The sequence below is a fragment of the Maniola jurtina genome, chromosome 2, assembly GCF_905333055.1.
Source record: "Maniola jurtina chromosome 2, ilManJurt1.1, whole genome shotgun sequence".
NCBI classification, from domain to species: Eukaryota; Metazoa; Arthropoda; class Insecta; order Lepidoptera; family Nymphalidae; genus Maniola; species Maniola jurtina.
This window is the reverse complement of record NC_060030.1, coordinates 92348-109380: the sequence shown is the minus strand read 5'-3', so window position 1 is coordinate 109380 and position 17033 is coordinate 92348. Positions and strand designations below refer to the sequence as shown.

The window sequence follows — 17033 nt, the reverse complement described above, 5'->3', positions numbered from 1 at the left end:
AGTCGTTAGCTCAACTGTAAACAAAATACCTGTTGTTCATTGCATCGGATTAAGTTTTGTGAAGCCTCATTAGGCAAAATACTAAGGACTATATAAAGGGTGTTGTTCTACTTCTGATAATTACTGACTTATTTTTCTTAGCTGACTTGGATATCGTCATTATTACGTTGTAATACCTATAATATATAAAATAGTACGTTGTGTATACAATATAGTGTTATTTTTAAGATCTCCTTAGGTTTGAATCCTTTGTATTGTTAGAAAACCGAGATCTTTTAATACTATAACCCTTTGGTTTCTACACGACATCGTACAAGAACGCTAAATCGCTTGGCGGCACGACTTTGCCGGTAGGGTGGAAACTAGCCACGACCGAAGCCTCCCACCAGACACTCAGATCACACAATCAAAACAAGCCCTTAAAGATGTAAATCTATAACGTGCAAGGGTTCACTTTATCTAATCACTGAACCCTGGCAATTCAATTAGGTATAAGTTTGGTTCCGCCGCTACTTGGTCGTGTTTACCCGGATACCGGGTATCGGGCGCCCTCGCCGCGGGCTGCTAACTCACTTACTGACTAACTAACTCAGCGCGGCATACGTTAATCACATTCGTTACTTGTTACTTACTTGCTTACGCGAACGAAAATTAATATTGGCTTTTTTAAACTAGCTCTTGGCAGTATCACGTTTTCGGTTAGTGATGATGCAACCTAGGGTGGAGCCTCAAACATTCCTATTCACTCTCGTTTTGAAAGTGGGATAGCCTAAAACGAGGATGCAAATCGCTTCATACGTGACCGTAGAGTGTGGACTTCGTAGAGAAGTAAACGTTGACGTTTTCCCAGCGATGGCATAGGAAGGTGAGGGCAGGACGAACCAGGGCGAACATTTCTTGGACATTCTCACTGAAAATTCTAAACTGTAAACTACTGACGGACAGGCAACTTTCCATCGATGGTACTTTTGATGTCTAGAATAGATCATCGTTTCAATAAGAAACAATCCATTGCTTTCAATGCTGTACCTGGGATGTGCTGTCCCATAATTGGCTGAAGTACTCCAGTATCTTTTCTAAGCAGCTATGAAAGAATAGAAAGCTCTCCTGTGAATCGCACGGATGAAAAGAACTAGTTGCTCAATCCAGTGCGTTTATAGACTAGTGCTTGGCTGCGATCAGACCTGCCAGCAAGTGATGATGCAGTCTATAATGGAGCGCGCTTGCCTAGAAGATGCCTATTCACTCTTGACTTAAAGGTACCCATATTAAAAGAGGGTGGAAAAACTGATGCCTGAAAGGTATCCTATCCTATCAATTAAAATAGAAACAAATAACAATTCATACTTTCTTTTATTATAATAAATAACATTATGTTTTAAAGTTAAACTAGCAAGGGAGCCGTCGACGCGGAGGTCGCACGTGACTCTAAACTTTAATTTGACCCCTCCCCTTGCGTCCCAACCCCCCACACCCGACCGATCGTACTATCGCCTCTAATCTAACTTCATCATAATTCTATAACTACCTTCCACCGTCATCGCGTCTCTGGTATATCTCAGGAGGAAATACGTAATTGACCGACACTCAAAATTAATTTAACTTTATACCAATCTAGTTAAACTGTTAATTTACTGGATGATTACTTTCAAATAGAGTCAACGTTCCAAAATTTAGTAACAGGTAGAATTTCTAATTCATAGGACTCAAGAAAATAATAAAAAAATCATACCTATGAACTTTTAGAAGTGCTTTCCAATTATTGTCAAGTGAATATACCTACCACTGACTGGTTTGAAATAGCCTTCCTATCGAGAAGAACTAGCAAGAAACTCGATGGTTGCTCTTTTCAAATATTCAATTCAGTTGCTATATTTCTATTTACATGCGAAGCTATTTTCTACGTACAATATTATTTAGATCTTTGATCTTAACAAATATTAGAGCCCCAATGCCTTGGCTAAATATGCTAAAATATTTTTTCAGAGCAAAAATGTTTATCTTTATCTATCATCCGACAGATAATACAAACATAGTCATTAACAATAAATATCTATCAGTGCATAGCGTTTTAAAAGAGCAACCTCAAAATAATACAAACAAAAAATATTAAATACTTATTAGTGTTATCCCAAAAGAGTAAACTCCTAGCATCGACGAAATCCTCCAGAAAATTTCTAAAAAGGACAAATAATCTAATACCTACTAGATTATTTTTCCTTGGCGATAACAAAAATAGACTACACTCCTAAAATAACCATAAATTGCAAATCCAATACTTTCCCGGCTGACATTTCAATATCCTGAATCCGAGTCGTAAGCCGACGTCACGCCTAAAATACTACTCTAATACTTTCCCGACCCTCCGTACCTCCGCACCTCCGCACCTCCGCACCTCCTTACCTCCGTACCTTTACTACCTGCGGCTCAGAAACTTTATCCTCTCCGACACATTACAACTCTCAATTTGAACTGGATCTGGTTAACACAACAAGTAAAATTGTGTCTTATCCCTATTGTACAAAGGCGAAGTTGTAATGTGTAATTTCTGTAGCACTGGGATCAAATAGTTGTATTGGCCGACATTCGACAAGCAACTTACTACCCGACTACAGCACCTCATGACTTCAGCAGTCTTTGTTGTTTTTTGTTTGTCATAGCTTAACTCCTCATATACCTAATATAGAGTAGTATAGTTCAGTAAGTTCTAGGATTTACGTATAATTATAATAATATGTGTATGTAGGTAGGTACGTATGATAGAAACAGCCTGAAACAAAGTTATCTTTCACTTGAGAAAATAAAATAAGTCTTTTACACAACTGGTGAATTTCCGTCTGAAAGAAATAGGTTTTTTAAATTTTTTGCAAGCTAATTATTACCATTAATGAATTAAACGTCTACAAACGAAGAGATTTCTTCTCAGACAAATTATTTATGCCTAAGTAATTCATTTCATATAATATGCTTTCAGATTCCTTAGATTATGCTCGAGACTTGAATAATATTATTACCTCGCTCTCGTCTGCAGAAGTCATATAACGGAATTCGTAAGTTTTATTTTTCAAAGGAATGTATTATAATGTTCTTCAAATAGATTCCAAAAATATATAAAAAAAAATTACTGCTCAAACGGTACAGTTTTGAAAAATTATTTCACTCAACAATTATAAATGTACCAGTTGGAATAATCTTTTTAGTAAAATTATTAATAAAAACGTACCTACAGATCAACTCTACAAACTTGAACATTATTTTCATGAATCTTTTCTTTACAAAGACAAAGATTGTCAGAAAACATATCCCCAGAGCAAAGCCGGGACGGGTCAGCTAGTTTTATTATAAGACTAGCTGATGCCCGCAGCTTCGCCCGCGTGGATTGGTCAGATCCCCTGCAGCATCAGGATTGAAGAGTTGGAATCCAAATTTTTTATGAAACAGTGTCGCAAAGTTCCTCTATCGATTAAAAAAGAAATGACGAAAATCGGTTCAGAAATCTCGGAGATTTCGGTGTACATAGGTAGAAAAACACAACTCCCTTCTTGAAAGTCGGTTAAAAAAGTAGCCTATGTTACACCCTGGTCAATCCTCTACTTGTATGTGAAAATCCCGTTAAAATCGGTTCAGCCGTTCCGAAGATTAGCCTTTTCAAACAGACAGACAGACAGACAGACAGACAGACAGACAGACAGACAGACAAAAATTTTAAAAACGTGTGATTCAGTTATGGTATCGTTCAAATAACCATATGACCTTAATATGTGGTAGTTATTTCGAAATTACAGACAGACACTCCAATTTTATTTATTAGTATAGATTCTGAGTATGCGAGTGTCTCCATTTAAAAACCCTCAGAATAAGGTGGCGGTCCAAAATCAATGTAAAAACCTATAGCATAGGAAACTTACATTCATATAACAGTCCATTCAATCTGCTTGGAATGATACGCTCTCTCGATACGAAAAAGACTCCATAACAAGTGTTTATATAACACCCGACAAGTGCAGTTTACAGTAACTAGAAAAGAGCTGATAACTTTCAAACGGCTGAACCGATTTTTTTGGATTATAGCTAAGAACACTCTCAATCAAGTCACCTTTCAAACAAAAAACTAAATTAAAATCGATTCATTAGTTTAGGAGCTACGATGCCACAGACAGATACACAAATACACACGTCAAACTTATAACACCCCTCGTTTTGGGTCGGGGGTTAAAAACAATGGAAAAACAAAGCTGTATCAATTTCTCATAGACAACTTATAGGAGTTTCCCCGCGATGGTGTTAAGGCGATAGCCATTTGTTTACTTAGTTCCATTTCTGTGATAAATATTTGTTTTGGCTGAAACGTTAGAGATATACGTTTATAGTTTCGGCTTTGAATTCTGTCCCTTTTAAAAAATTGAACAATAGATTATGACAAAAAAATTATGAAAAATTAACCACCATGTCAAAGGGAGCAGCCGCTTCTTGCCATACCGACAACAGTAAAAAAACATGTCACCTTACAAATAACCCTTATCCTAAATCGATGTTGAGGTTGTATAAGTGTTAGATTGAGTTTCGCTTTAATCCAAGCTGTATTCGGGCTTACTTATAATGATACAGATTAAATATACTGCTCATGTTCTCGTAGGCATCAGCTAGGCAAGTGGTGCGCTGAGCCTCCCCGTGATTAACTAGACAAGTTGCAAAATTACTTATCGCGTGCGCCAGACTTGACTCGGCTAACTCGGCACTACAGCGCGCGGCGCGAGCCACGGCCGCCAGGGGTTCTACATTTCGTTTTATTGGCACAATTAGAGCAAAGATAACATAGTAAACATAGTCTTGGAGCTAAAAAGCACAGGGTGCTTGGGAACCATGTTCTTGTACTGAGTTTTGAATTTGAGTTTTTATAGAAATTTCTGTAGACTACTGAACACTGAAACGTGTACACTGACAGTTGGCCTCGTCTACAGGTTCAGAGTTGCGTAGCGTTCTATGGAGCGGGCTATGTTGGGTGGGATGGAGATAGGTGCAAAAATCATTTAAATCGGTCCACGGGTTAAGTCTCTAGACAACCACAAAGACACAAACGAACATGTTGTACAGACTGATGAACACATTTCTCACCTTTACGTAGCGCAGTCGGATAAGATTCATTGTTTGCATCTTACGTTGCATGCATAGTGAGCATCCTAAATCAATCCTTACACACTCTCATAAGATAACATAACTCATATAAAAAGGCCTAGAATTGTTTCTAGAAAAAATTGGTTAAATAATGCAAATACAGTCTGTCGCTTGTGACTTGTCCAGGTTTCTCCCGGTAGAGAGAGAGAGTAAATCGCTCTCGATACTCGATCATGAGTGGCGAGATTGAATGCACTGTCTCCCGCAAATACACGCCGTCGGGGTGCGGGGATATTAAAGTGGCTTCACAGCTCTAACGCGGCTTAGCGATCCTACAGTTTACGAACTGGGCAATATTAAAACCGACCAGAGTCGACGCTACGCACCCGTTCTTTACAACAAAAATATTTTTAGCATGAGTCTAATATTGAGTCAAATCAAATGGCTCTCTTCAAAAGAAAATCAAAGGAAATCGATAATGCAGAATAATCACATGCAATATTTGACTGCGTGAAATGGGACAAGGATAGGAAAGAACAGGGGGCATCGTGTGTTGTAATTTAATGCACGAAATTATTGAAGATAAAAATAATATCGTTGGTTGTTACAATTTGCTTAAAAAAATAATAGAATAAAAGAAGGAAGGATAAAGAAGAAGGCAAAAACAAGATACGTGGAAATAGCATTTACAACAATATTGAAGTGGTTAGCCTGAAAGGCCTCAGCCTATACATTTCAATACTGTTGCAACTAGTAATTAGTTTAGTGGGTGAGAGTCAGCTACTACCCAGAGCTCTGGGTATCCATGGGTATCCTTAAGTATACAATTTAAAAAACTCTCTTGGCAATAAGGTTGCGCTGTAAAGTGCTAATTAGCCACGTTCAAAACTTTTTACGGACCATAAGCTAATTTGAAAATTATAATTTTCCTGCCTAGCCTAGGGCTCAGACTTTGCCCGACTGTGCGACGGCTAAACAGTGGCTAGCGAGGGAGCAGGAATCAACTCCGCTGGAAATAATGCCTGCAGCGTTAGTTACATTGTAGTTGGTATTTTCATTAGTGCCCCTTGCTACCCGTAGCGCTTGCAGCTTTAGACTAGCGGGCAAGCTGACACTCCCGCTGTACGGGCTACAGGTTACACGCTTAGCAAGCACGTCGTTACACAGCTACCCTAGAGCATTACATCTCTATACTTTCAATTTTCCAATACTGCTATACGTTCCAAAACGCGAGTAGCCGACTTGTGTGTCGTACGTCTGATGACTTGTGGGCAAAATCTCCTTCTTTTTGGAATCCCCAGAATCATCTACGCCAACGTGGTAGGCCAGGCTGTGAACAGTAAGTAGTTACCCCATATACGACCGAAACTGTGCTTGGACGCTGAAAAAGGTAAACTATGAAAGTAAAGTTCCGTTCCAATAAAAAAGCAATCAGTTAAAAATGAAATGAATTAGCTTCCATGTACCGTAAGTACTCGTAGTATGAGAACTTAATCTCCGAGCTGCTCACCCGCCGCGGCCACTGGCGGGCGGCGGCGCGCGTGATGGATTGAGATGGAGCGATAAGAGCGGGAACATTTTTACAGTATATTTGCCTGTACCTTGAGTAAAATACAGTTCGTAACTGTTATAACCGCATGCAATACATGTTCGATATGATACCCAAGAATTTGCTGGTTTAAACTTAGAATGCTGGCAGGCAAGTAGGTACGGAGACATAGAATGGAAATAAATTCTTATTTATATTACACTAGCTTATTTTCCCGGCTTCATCCGCGTGTCTTTAGGTTTTTTAAAGATTTTGAACTGTTGAAACTAAAAAGTTGGTAGTGGCGCGTTTTAAGAAATTAAAATATGAAGAAATCATGGTAAATTATTATTTTGACAATTCAGAAGCACTTGAAAGTTTTCTTGAATAAAAAACTATTCTATTCTATCGTGAAGAAACCTGCATGTCTAAGAGTTTTCCACCATTCTCAAAGATGTGTATGGAGTGTGCCAATTTACACGCACGCATTGTCCAGCGTGGTAGATTATGGCCAAACCGTGCGCAGTAGTGGTAGATAGTTGATGATGACGATGATGAAAGTCTATTCTCAATCAATCAATCAATCAATTTATTGCAATTCCATAAATACATTCCTTAAATTCTTATAATTCTTATTCTTTACACAATGAAAATTGAAAAGAACAGATTTTAAAGAGCTATTATGTTACGATACAATAAATTCATATGAAAGAAGTATTCGAAGCCATTTTCAATTGATGAAATAAATTCACTCCCCGGCGTCGGAAGAGCTCGCAGCGTCGAGGCGGCGCGCGGCGTGCACTCGGAGCACTTTGAGGGTTTCAGTTACAGTATCGCGTGTCGACTGCAGGGAACCCTCTTTGTTTAGCTAACACTGAACCTTAACAGTAGCTACATATTCTTACGGAACCTCCTTAAAGCTTCCCTAAAGCTAATAACATGTTTATGTAGACTTAAATAAAATGTTTATGTACAAAACATTAGAATCAGGATAGTATCTGAAAATGGATCTGAGGCGTCTAGTACAAAGTTTAAGTTGCAGATATCACTTCAACCATATCGCAACTGAGCAACATCGGGATCATAATTTACTTATCTGAAAGTTCAAGTGTTTGATGAAATGTATATGAGGTGCCTGTTTATAGTTAGATGTAGCGTAGTAATAAGAAAATGTTCTCCAACGGTTTTAATGAAATGTACAACATTTTGAAATATTGCAGGCATTTTATATAAAAATATTTGTTATGGTTGCCGGAATAAATGAGCAAGGAGCGTGATACACTTCATACATTAGTAAGTGAGTGAGCTTGAAGCTGAATGGGAGCCGGGAAGGAACGAGGAGGAATAAAGGAGGAAAAGAAGGAATAAAGGAGGAAAGGAGGAATAAAGGAAGCTCGTGTTCGCGCTGCGTGAGCAACGCGCTGCAGAGTAGGGAGTCCACGCTTCATGTATCCACTTATGGCGAAATAACTGGACTGCACTTGGGACTTCAGAGCATCTTCCAAATATATAAAAGGCAAAACTGACTGAGTGATCTATCAACGCACAGCTCAAACTACTGAACAGATCGGGCTGAAATTTGGCAGATAGCTATTATGATGTAGACTAAGAAACATTTTTTGAAAATTCAACCCCTAAGTCACAAATAATTTTTATAATGAATTTACCTAAATTGACGATCTAGGTAAGCCGTCTTTTCGGATAATTTTTTTCCAAGGATTTTGAGTATTTTCAATTATGTGTTAAAAATCGTACACATTATTATTGATTTAGCTCACATAAGTAACAGTTGAAATTAATTAATATAAAACCACATTTAAGCAGGACAGGAATCTGACGAAAATTATGGGTTGATAGATAAAAGTCATTATAAATTTTACAGCTTTTGAAACTTCGGCTATTAGTAACTCTACCTCGGCGCGTAATCGCTTGAAATATGAGCCGCCATTCATAAGGATTCTCATTAGTAAGCTTCAAATACATTTTGATTATTGATTAGCAAGACAATAAAATTCAATTAAAGCTTCTCAAATCACTTTGTCATAATGTTAGTAGTTACTGAGTTATTTTATATCATGACTCATGTAGGTACTTCTCTTTAGTGGAAGTTCAAGAAATCCTTTCTTAAGTTTGTAAGCCCAGTTGATATGTTTTTTTGACAGTCAAACATTTTTTATATAATAAGAAGCTTTGTAGCCCGGGAAGACAAAATGGGCATCTTATTACTTACTATCAATGAAAAAAACAATACGTAGACCGAAAAAGATGTACACAACTAGATATAACATTATAGCTAACCTATTCGAGTTGCATTGAAGTGACTACGTGTATAGAAAACCGTGGATTTGATTATATTTAATAAAAAGTGTAAGAGTACAGACGCTGCCGTCCTGAATGAATGTATGAATGAACGAGTGAACGAGTGGGAAGCAAATGAAAAGAACGCGGACGAGTCTGTACATGAGAGCAAAGTTCTAACTGCTTTATTTTATTCTATTCTGTTTATTTAATAAGGGGAAAATAATTTATCATGGCTCTAGAAGTTTCTTTACAGCGACTAGCATACAAGGAAACTGTCGAATAATTACATGTGGTATAAACATAACAATCATTTTATATTAGGAATTCAAGCATAATTTTTGTAAAGTGCAGAGCAAATAGTGCATGTATTAGGTATATTATGTTATATTTGAAATTTATTATAATTTGAATAATTCTGTGTTTTATCTATTTCTTAGAGATTATGGAACGCGAACTGATGCCTACATAAAATTATCTCTAGATACGTTATCAAAAAAAAAGTGAAACTGAAAACTACGACATTTGGCTCACATTAATTGTAGAGCGCTGCCTCTTGTACCATCGCGCGTTGCATCTTCTGTCTGACTCATCTCCGAGCATGCATTGTATACAATGTGGCATAATATAATTGATAGCGGCACAATAATTCCTGAACATAAAACACTTGTTAGTATCGCTAATGATTTAATTGTATTATTGATCATTTTACTTACATAGCATTGCGTCCTAAGCAAACTTGTTCGACCCAGGCCTATGGAGCCAGTGCTAAAGAGACATAATTCACCGCCTGTCAATTGCCTCATCGGAAGATAAACATGCTGCCTCATTTTTTTGCACAAAGGAGCTTAGCTGTTCAGCGGAAATGCAGCCAGTATACTTGACTCATATTATAAGGTAGGTTTCAGTAATTAAAATTGGCTAGCTATAAATTTTACTGTAACATTCTTAATAAAACAACCGCCGAGTTTCTTGCTGGTTCTTCTCGGTAGGAACGGCATTCCGAACCAGTGGTAAATTATTTTGACGATTCAAAAGCACTTGTAAATGTTTATTTGAATAAAAATCTATTCTAATATTCTAATCTCTATAGAAAAGCACTGTTGTTAAAATACTACGCAAATGAATAAGTGATGCCAATTGATAGAGTATTGTACCTACAGGTCATTGATCACGCTCTGCAGCATCGGGCGCGCGTCAACTCTACATTGTATGTCGCAATATAAATAACTGACGTCAGATCGAAATAAAAGCTCGCGTCTGTCAGCGCGGGCGTTGTTGCGAGTAACTGATCGCCTGCAAATGAAACTGTTATATACTACTAGCCGATGCCCGCGACTTCGCCCGCGTGGATTTAGGTTTTTTGGAATCCCGTGGGAACTCTTTGATTTTCCGGGATAAAAAGTAGCCTATGTGCTAATACAGGATATTATCTATCTCCATTCCAAATTTCAGCCCAATCCGTCCAGTAGTTTTTGCGTGAAGGAGTAACAAACATACACACACACACACATACAAACTTTCGCCTTTATAATATTAGTGTGATACTGCTGCTATACAACATACTGCTTTGCTTTGTACGTGTTTTTTTCTGTACTAATTTTGTAGTGTACAATTCATCGGTCAAAATGGTCATTCATTCATGATACTGCACATTACAGTGACTCGACGCCGACACCACTCCGACTCGACTAAGTGAAGCATGGAAATGGGAATTTTCAACATTTAACTGACCCGCTTATGATAATAATTGTGGAACCCAGTGTATCCACTTTGAGAGATTTTACTTGATTTCAGGGTGAAGCCACTAATATTAAGCAGGTACGGCTTAACATCTTTTTATGCTGTGGGGGTTGTAGGGTAATTTGGGGTAGGATCGAACCTTGTTAACCTTGAACATTAAAAATTGAATTAACATTTCGTTAATTCAATTTTTATACCCACTTTTATATTTTGGACATAAATCCACCCTAATCGCGTTACTAAATATTTCACTCCCCATAGATGAGTTCATCTTTGCTAATGAGTTTTTGTCATTATTATTACATAAAAGTTTGGCAAATGGGTTAGATTAGTTTGCTATCTGCAAATGTTACCTTCGTAACTACGTGTTCAGCGGAGGACATTTTAAATTATAGACCTAATAAGTACGTCTCTGACCTTACGTAACACGCCCTGTGCGAGTACGTTCAAACTGAAATGAGCTCTGTGTTAACGCAGTAAGGACTAAGTTCATGTGACGGGGTTTGTCTATTTCACGTACGAGCGAGCGCGGCGTGCGGCGGTCAGAGCCGGCGGACTGTGAAAGCGGATAACGGAGTGTAGGGCGGGGTGCTAGTGATAGCGAGTATTGTTACATCACTATTATAAATGCGAAAGTGTGTTTGTTTGTTAGTTTGTTGGCTTGCCTTTCAATCACGCCACAGTTGAGCAACGAATTAACCTGATTCTGTGACATTTTATTTGATGACCTGGAGAGGGGCATAGGATACTTTTTATTCCGGAAAACTAAACAGGTCCCCTGGGATTTCAAGAAAGCCTTGGGCATCATCTAGTAATAACATACTAGTACATAGTAGTCGGGCATAATGAACTGTGTATGTCACAAATTACCTAACGAACGGTAGCGACGGCTACACGCTTTTAATATAACTCCGAAGTGTGTAAGCCCATAACTTTCCCGTAATACAAGTTGTAGGAGCCGTGTTGGGTATATTGTCACCGTCACACGCTATGTGATCAGGCTTACACTCCCCGCGTCAGCTCGTGACTTGCAGCCCACAGTCGCCGCTGCAGAGGCAGTCGCTGCGGCAACAGCACCCCGCCCCGACCGGACGCCCAAATATTACCTCCGAAGATAGATTTATTGCCGAACACGAGTGTCACCTCCGACCCACTCCACTCTACTCCGCTCCGCTCTGCCGCGGAAGATTACTTACCTCTAACTGGGCGGCGGATATTTTCCACTTATTTCTTAAGAATTCTTTGATTCGTAAAAGTATTTCGCTAGAAATTTTGTTCCACTTGGTTTATTAAGGTTGACATAGTAAAATGATAGATGTCTTATTGGTTCATGTGTCGATGATATTTGAAAGCATTGCAATAGTACGCGATAGGTGGAGACGGCAATGACGCCCCGCACACCCGCACGTCCCCCGCGACATCCCGCACCGGGTTAGCGCGGGGGCTGTGCGGGTGTGCCTGTGCGGGTGTGCCTGTGCGGGTGTGCCTGTGCGGGTGTGCCTGTGCGGGTGTGCCTGTGCGGGTGTGCCTGTGCGGGTGTGCCTGTGCGGGTGTGCCTGTGCGGGTGTGCCTGTGCGGGCGTGCCTGTCCGGGCATCTATACCCCAATTGTCATCTCGACCTGTCGCGTACTATAATATGGAGCATAGAAATGCTCGAATTTGCGTTCACACACTCACGTTTCTAAGTAATGAGATAGACGACAATCATGCCTAAGAAATAGCAATGGTGAAGTCTAGGTTGGAACGCTTGCCTTAAAGATGCCTATTCACTAGATTGCCTTGAAGGCATTTAAGTGAGAATTGGCAGGAAACATGGACGCCGGTAGTGCATTCCACACCTTAGTGGTTCGTGTCAGAAACTTTAAGAAAAACGTTTCGTAATGAGTAGATTTAAAATACCTAAGCTTAAAAAAGTACACACTGAGAATTTTCATCGCGTTCGCATTGGTGGGTCAACCTTTGATATAAAACCAGATATTGGGTTTTAATAAATTGACAAATTACCTCCATTCGGTGTTTCTTTTAACGTAAAGTAAATCCCAATAAAACAGCACAACATTTTCAGCGAAATGTTTTTATATCGCTATTTGATTATTTTCAGCGGCAGTCAAATATGTTACTCTTTCAATAGGCTTCAGTGTTAAAATATTTTACATTAATTAACATTCCGCCGGTTGACGCTTCGCCCCAACATACAGACTGAAATTCGTATTAAATTATTCAGCGCACATTCAAAGAGGAGTCTGGTGTGAGCTAGCAAGTAATTACTGATACTGTAGCACTTGAAAATAAATTTAAACACTGTCTCTTTTGTGATACATTAAAATGACTGTAACATTTTGCAGCAGACGCCACACGCATTTTATGTACAGGTTCCGAACCCAAAGAGTGCCAGTCCGACCCTATTATCTACTAAGCCTCCGCCGCCCGTCCGCCTCCGCTCATACATCCGTCATTCTACTACATCCAAATCTGTTCAGGCATTAAGAACGTGGAATATGAAAACATTACACTCTTTTTTTTGGTAAGTCGTGTAATATCACTGCGATGAATATTGTAGATAAGTATGACATAACGCTAAAGGAGATAAACCTACTACGTATACTAACAAGATCTGTGTCCGCTTTAACCTCTAAGCTATTCGGGCTATCCCTCGTTTAATCATCGTTAACCCTGTACAAATACTGGAACCCGTTTAAGATAAGCATCTAGGTCACGGGCTTATCTCCAAGGGTCCCGGAGGCCACCAATTTCATAGTCGAGCGAATACTCGCAATAATTACAGATAGGTACTAGATACGTTTGAGAAAACGATTTACTATATACATTCTGTTTTTTATATATGAGTTGTATTTATTATAACTACTATATATAGACTACTAGACAGTAAGTTTTAGTTTTTATCAATAATTTTTTTTTTCTATTTCTACTAGTGTCTTACTGTTGGGCAAAGGTTTTTGAGTCTTTTTCCGCAATCTGTGGTTTTTCATTATACCAGAAACAGAGATGTAGAGCTTTGAGGCGCAGTGTCCCGAGCAACGAATAGATGTGATTTTATTTGCGTGGATATAGTTAAAATCCCGAAGAGTGATGTAGGCTCCTTTTATCCCAGACAATCAGAGTTTCCACGGGATTTTAAAAACCTAAATTGACTCGGACAAAGTCGTGGGCATCAGCTCGTTAATAAAGTTTTGTTTTCAGATATCTCATCAGTAAAGCGTTAGTAACAGTATAGATATTAGAATTCCTTGCCCGAATTCCAAAGACTTGGGAATCAGCGGAGACATCTTATAATTGAATAACAACAGCGCGCGGCGGGAGGGACGCGGGAGGGAGTTCATTAAGTTCTCTTTGTGACGAGCGGATTATCCGAACCGATGCCGAGCGTGCAAGTGTCTACAGTACTACATCTACTTGCTCTGGAACTGGATTGCGGCGAGGAAAGGCTTAATAGTGAATACATTGGTTTCCTGGGAAATTGTGTTGGATGCAATCACGGGCCACTAACTTATTGATAAACTGCTTACTTCACCCGTTGCTTGTATATTTTGCTCACTTTGAAATCAATATGGCAGTTAGTTAGACTAATCATAGTGGCCGGCCGAATTAGCATGTAGTTAGCATGTAGGCATGCAAAATCTCAAGTTTCTAGACTCAGTGGTAATTGTATTAAGTACATTTTCTAAATTACATAAAGCTCGTAGTATACAAGGGACGAGGACGCTTTATAAAGAGCTCATCTAAAATAACAAGGGATTTCTCGAGACCTAATACCACATGACGCGAACAAGAGCTCAAGTGTCGGAGAGGAGGACGGGAGGAGAGGAGAGCCGGAAATTACGCGATCGCGAGCTGGCGGCGACTCTCCGTACTCGTTACTGGACCGGCTATGTCTGTTCATGTCTGTGACTTAAGCTAAGGAACAATTATTGTCTAGGTTTTACAACTATACAGGCTTGCTTGTGCTAAAATAGTAAGGGATGACGCAGCCTCACAGCCCGGCACAGACGCGGGCAATCCTCGGGGTACTTGTCCGTCAAACTAACGCGCACAACTGTATCGAATAACGATCACGAGCGGCTGAAATCATCCTGTACAAAAATTTTCCTATTTGCTGGACATCGACAGATTGGACCACCTGGTCTGGCACTACCAAAACCACCAAAAAAAAAAAAAAGAAAAGAAGAAGATTGGACCACACAAAAGTACGGGGGAGTCTTTGAAATATAGAACCAATATAGAACTAACATTGAAAGGCGCATTGCAACGTAGGTACCTACACAGCGGAGTGTAGTCCACGTTAAAGATCACACATCGAGGGTGTGGAGTCTCATAGCCATAAGGCAAGAAATGAGACTTCATTTAACACTACAAGTTTTAGTTTGCCTAAATCCCGTAGCGTATGTAACAAAATACCACTAAAGTAATTTACAGAAGAAAATTAACCCTAAACAAACATTTACAGAGCATACAATTAAAACATAGATATTAGGTACTTTAGGGCCGGTTCACATCACTCCAGTCGCTGGATTCTGTCAATCTATTTAATTGTATCAACGATATCAATCATTGTGGTCTTCTATTTAAATCCAGTAACTAAACCGGATTTCTCCTTTAATTTAGTACACAGTAATCATAATCATTTTTAACCCCCGACCCAAAAAGAGGGGTGTTATAAGTTTGACGTGTGTATCTGTGTATCTGTGTGTCTGTGTATCTGTGTATCTGTCTGTGGCATCGTAGCGCCTAAACGAATGAACCGATTTTAATTTAGTTTTTTTTGTTTGAAAGGTGGCTTGATCGAGAGTGTTCTTAGCTATAATCCAAAAAAAATGGTTCAGCCGTATAAGAGTTATAGTTATTAGTTAGAGCCGTGTAAGAGTTATAAGCCGTTAAGAGAGGTAGTAAAGAGTTATAGCTCTTTTCTAGTTTTCTTGTAGAAAAGAAGGTTAGATAACCGTTAGGTTCATAATATTATGTCAATTGACAAATGTCAAGCTGTCAAGATGGACGTTGCCTAAATACATAATTATTTATTTGAAAATGATGTTTTGGAAAACTCAGATACTTTGGATCGTAGGCGCGGAATAGTCCAAGAAAATCGGTGCAGCCGTATGAAAGTTATCAGGTCTTTTCGGTCTTTTCTAGTTACTGTAACCTTCACTTGTCGGGGGTGTTATAAATTTTTAATTTACACTTGTTACAATATTACTTTAAAGCCAGCGACTCACCTGTACTGCCTGTATCATTTGAACGTGTTATGATGTGACTATTTATATAGTCGTTGGCTATGACTTCTGCGTGCTTCTTCGGCTATCGGTTTCTCAACTAGTCAAACATATGCAACAGTTTAATGCTTTCGATTGGAACCTCTTAATAGATTAGTGCTGAATGAAAACAGAGTCACCATTATTCCAGTAGCAAGACAATGCTAAACTGGATGCTACTAGACTGGAATAATGTGAACCGGCCACAAGGCGCCTTAGTTACATAATACGTATTACCTGAGGCCAAATTAGACAGTTAGGTATCGGCAAATTTTACGAGGGTCTTTCTACGAGGTATTCCGCCTAACGAGCTCTGCGGCAAACGCCCGCCCGGCTGTTGAGGTTTGTGCTCACGCCGCGTGTCCACTGCGCCGCCGGACCGGCCACTCTCATCGTCTCCCTGGTGCTGTAGTGACTGCTGAAGTGGGAGCTTTCATGTTCAATTCCTGGCTAAATCTATTTGCGAATTTATAATTACCCACCGAATTGGTTCAGATCTGCCTACTGAATCGCTAACTCAGTGTCTAACACTGAATGATAGCCACCGAGCTCATTTGACGTTTAGTTTTAATCCATTGAATGTTTTCTATAAATAATTATTTTAACATCTCTCAACGAAGCAGCAATGTAGAAGAACCAATGTCAAATGAGCACGGTGGCTATAATTGAGTGCTAGACACTGAGTTAGCCAATCACTCCGCTGGTGGGCTTTGGCTACAGCGAGTTCCCGACCTAGCAATACAGCCGTCTAAGATTTAGCATTCCGGTACGTTACCGAGTAGAAACCCCTTAGGCAGGGTATGGATTTAACAAAACTGCCGTACTCGCCCACTACCTCGCTTTCGTCGTAGACTGCATCATCCTCACCACCAGGTATGTTTACTATCAAGGCCTAATTTGTTAAAAAGGTAGTGGTCCAGGCGTTGATAGTCGATACTGACTCGTGCTATAATCCATTACAGAGTTCATCCACATTGAACGTGTGGATATTCAAGGAACCAAAAGTTCCGGAAAGAAAATCCGATAAACCAGACAAATCTGTATGGAGCATATGGTATGCTGGGCTGCCTCTGTACGGCAT

At 39.4% G+C, this 17033-nt stretch overlaps 1 long non-coding RNA gene across 1 annotated transcript; it reads right to left on the bottom strand.

The window, feature by feature from the left end:
- Positions 1–8143: 8143 nt before the first annotated feature.
- LOC123873370 lies at positions 8144–16378 on the bottom strand. The gene is made up of 3 exons (XR_006797673.1): positions 16369–16378; positions 10767–10768; positions 8144–8201 (listed from the first exon to the last, which is right to left on the bottom strand). It is a non-coding gene; the product is annotated as an uncharacterized LOC123873370 (long non-coding RNA).
- Positions 16379–17033: the final 655 nt, after the last annotated feature.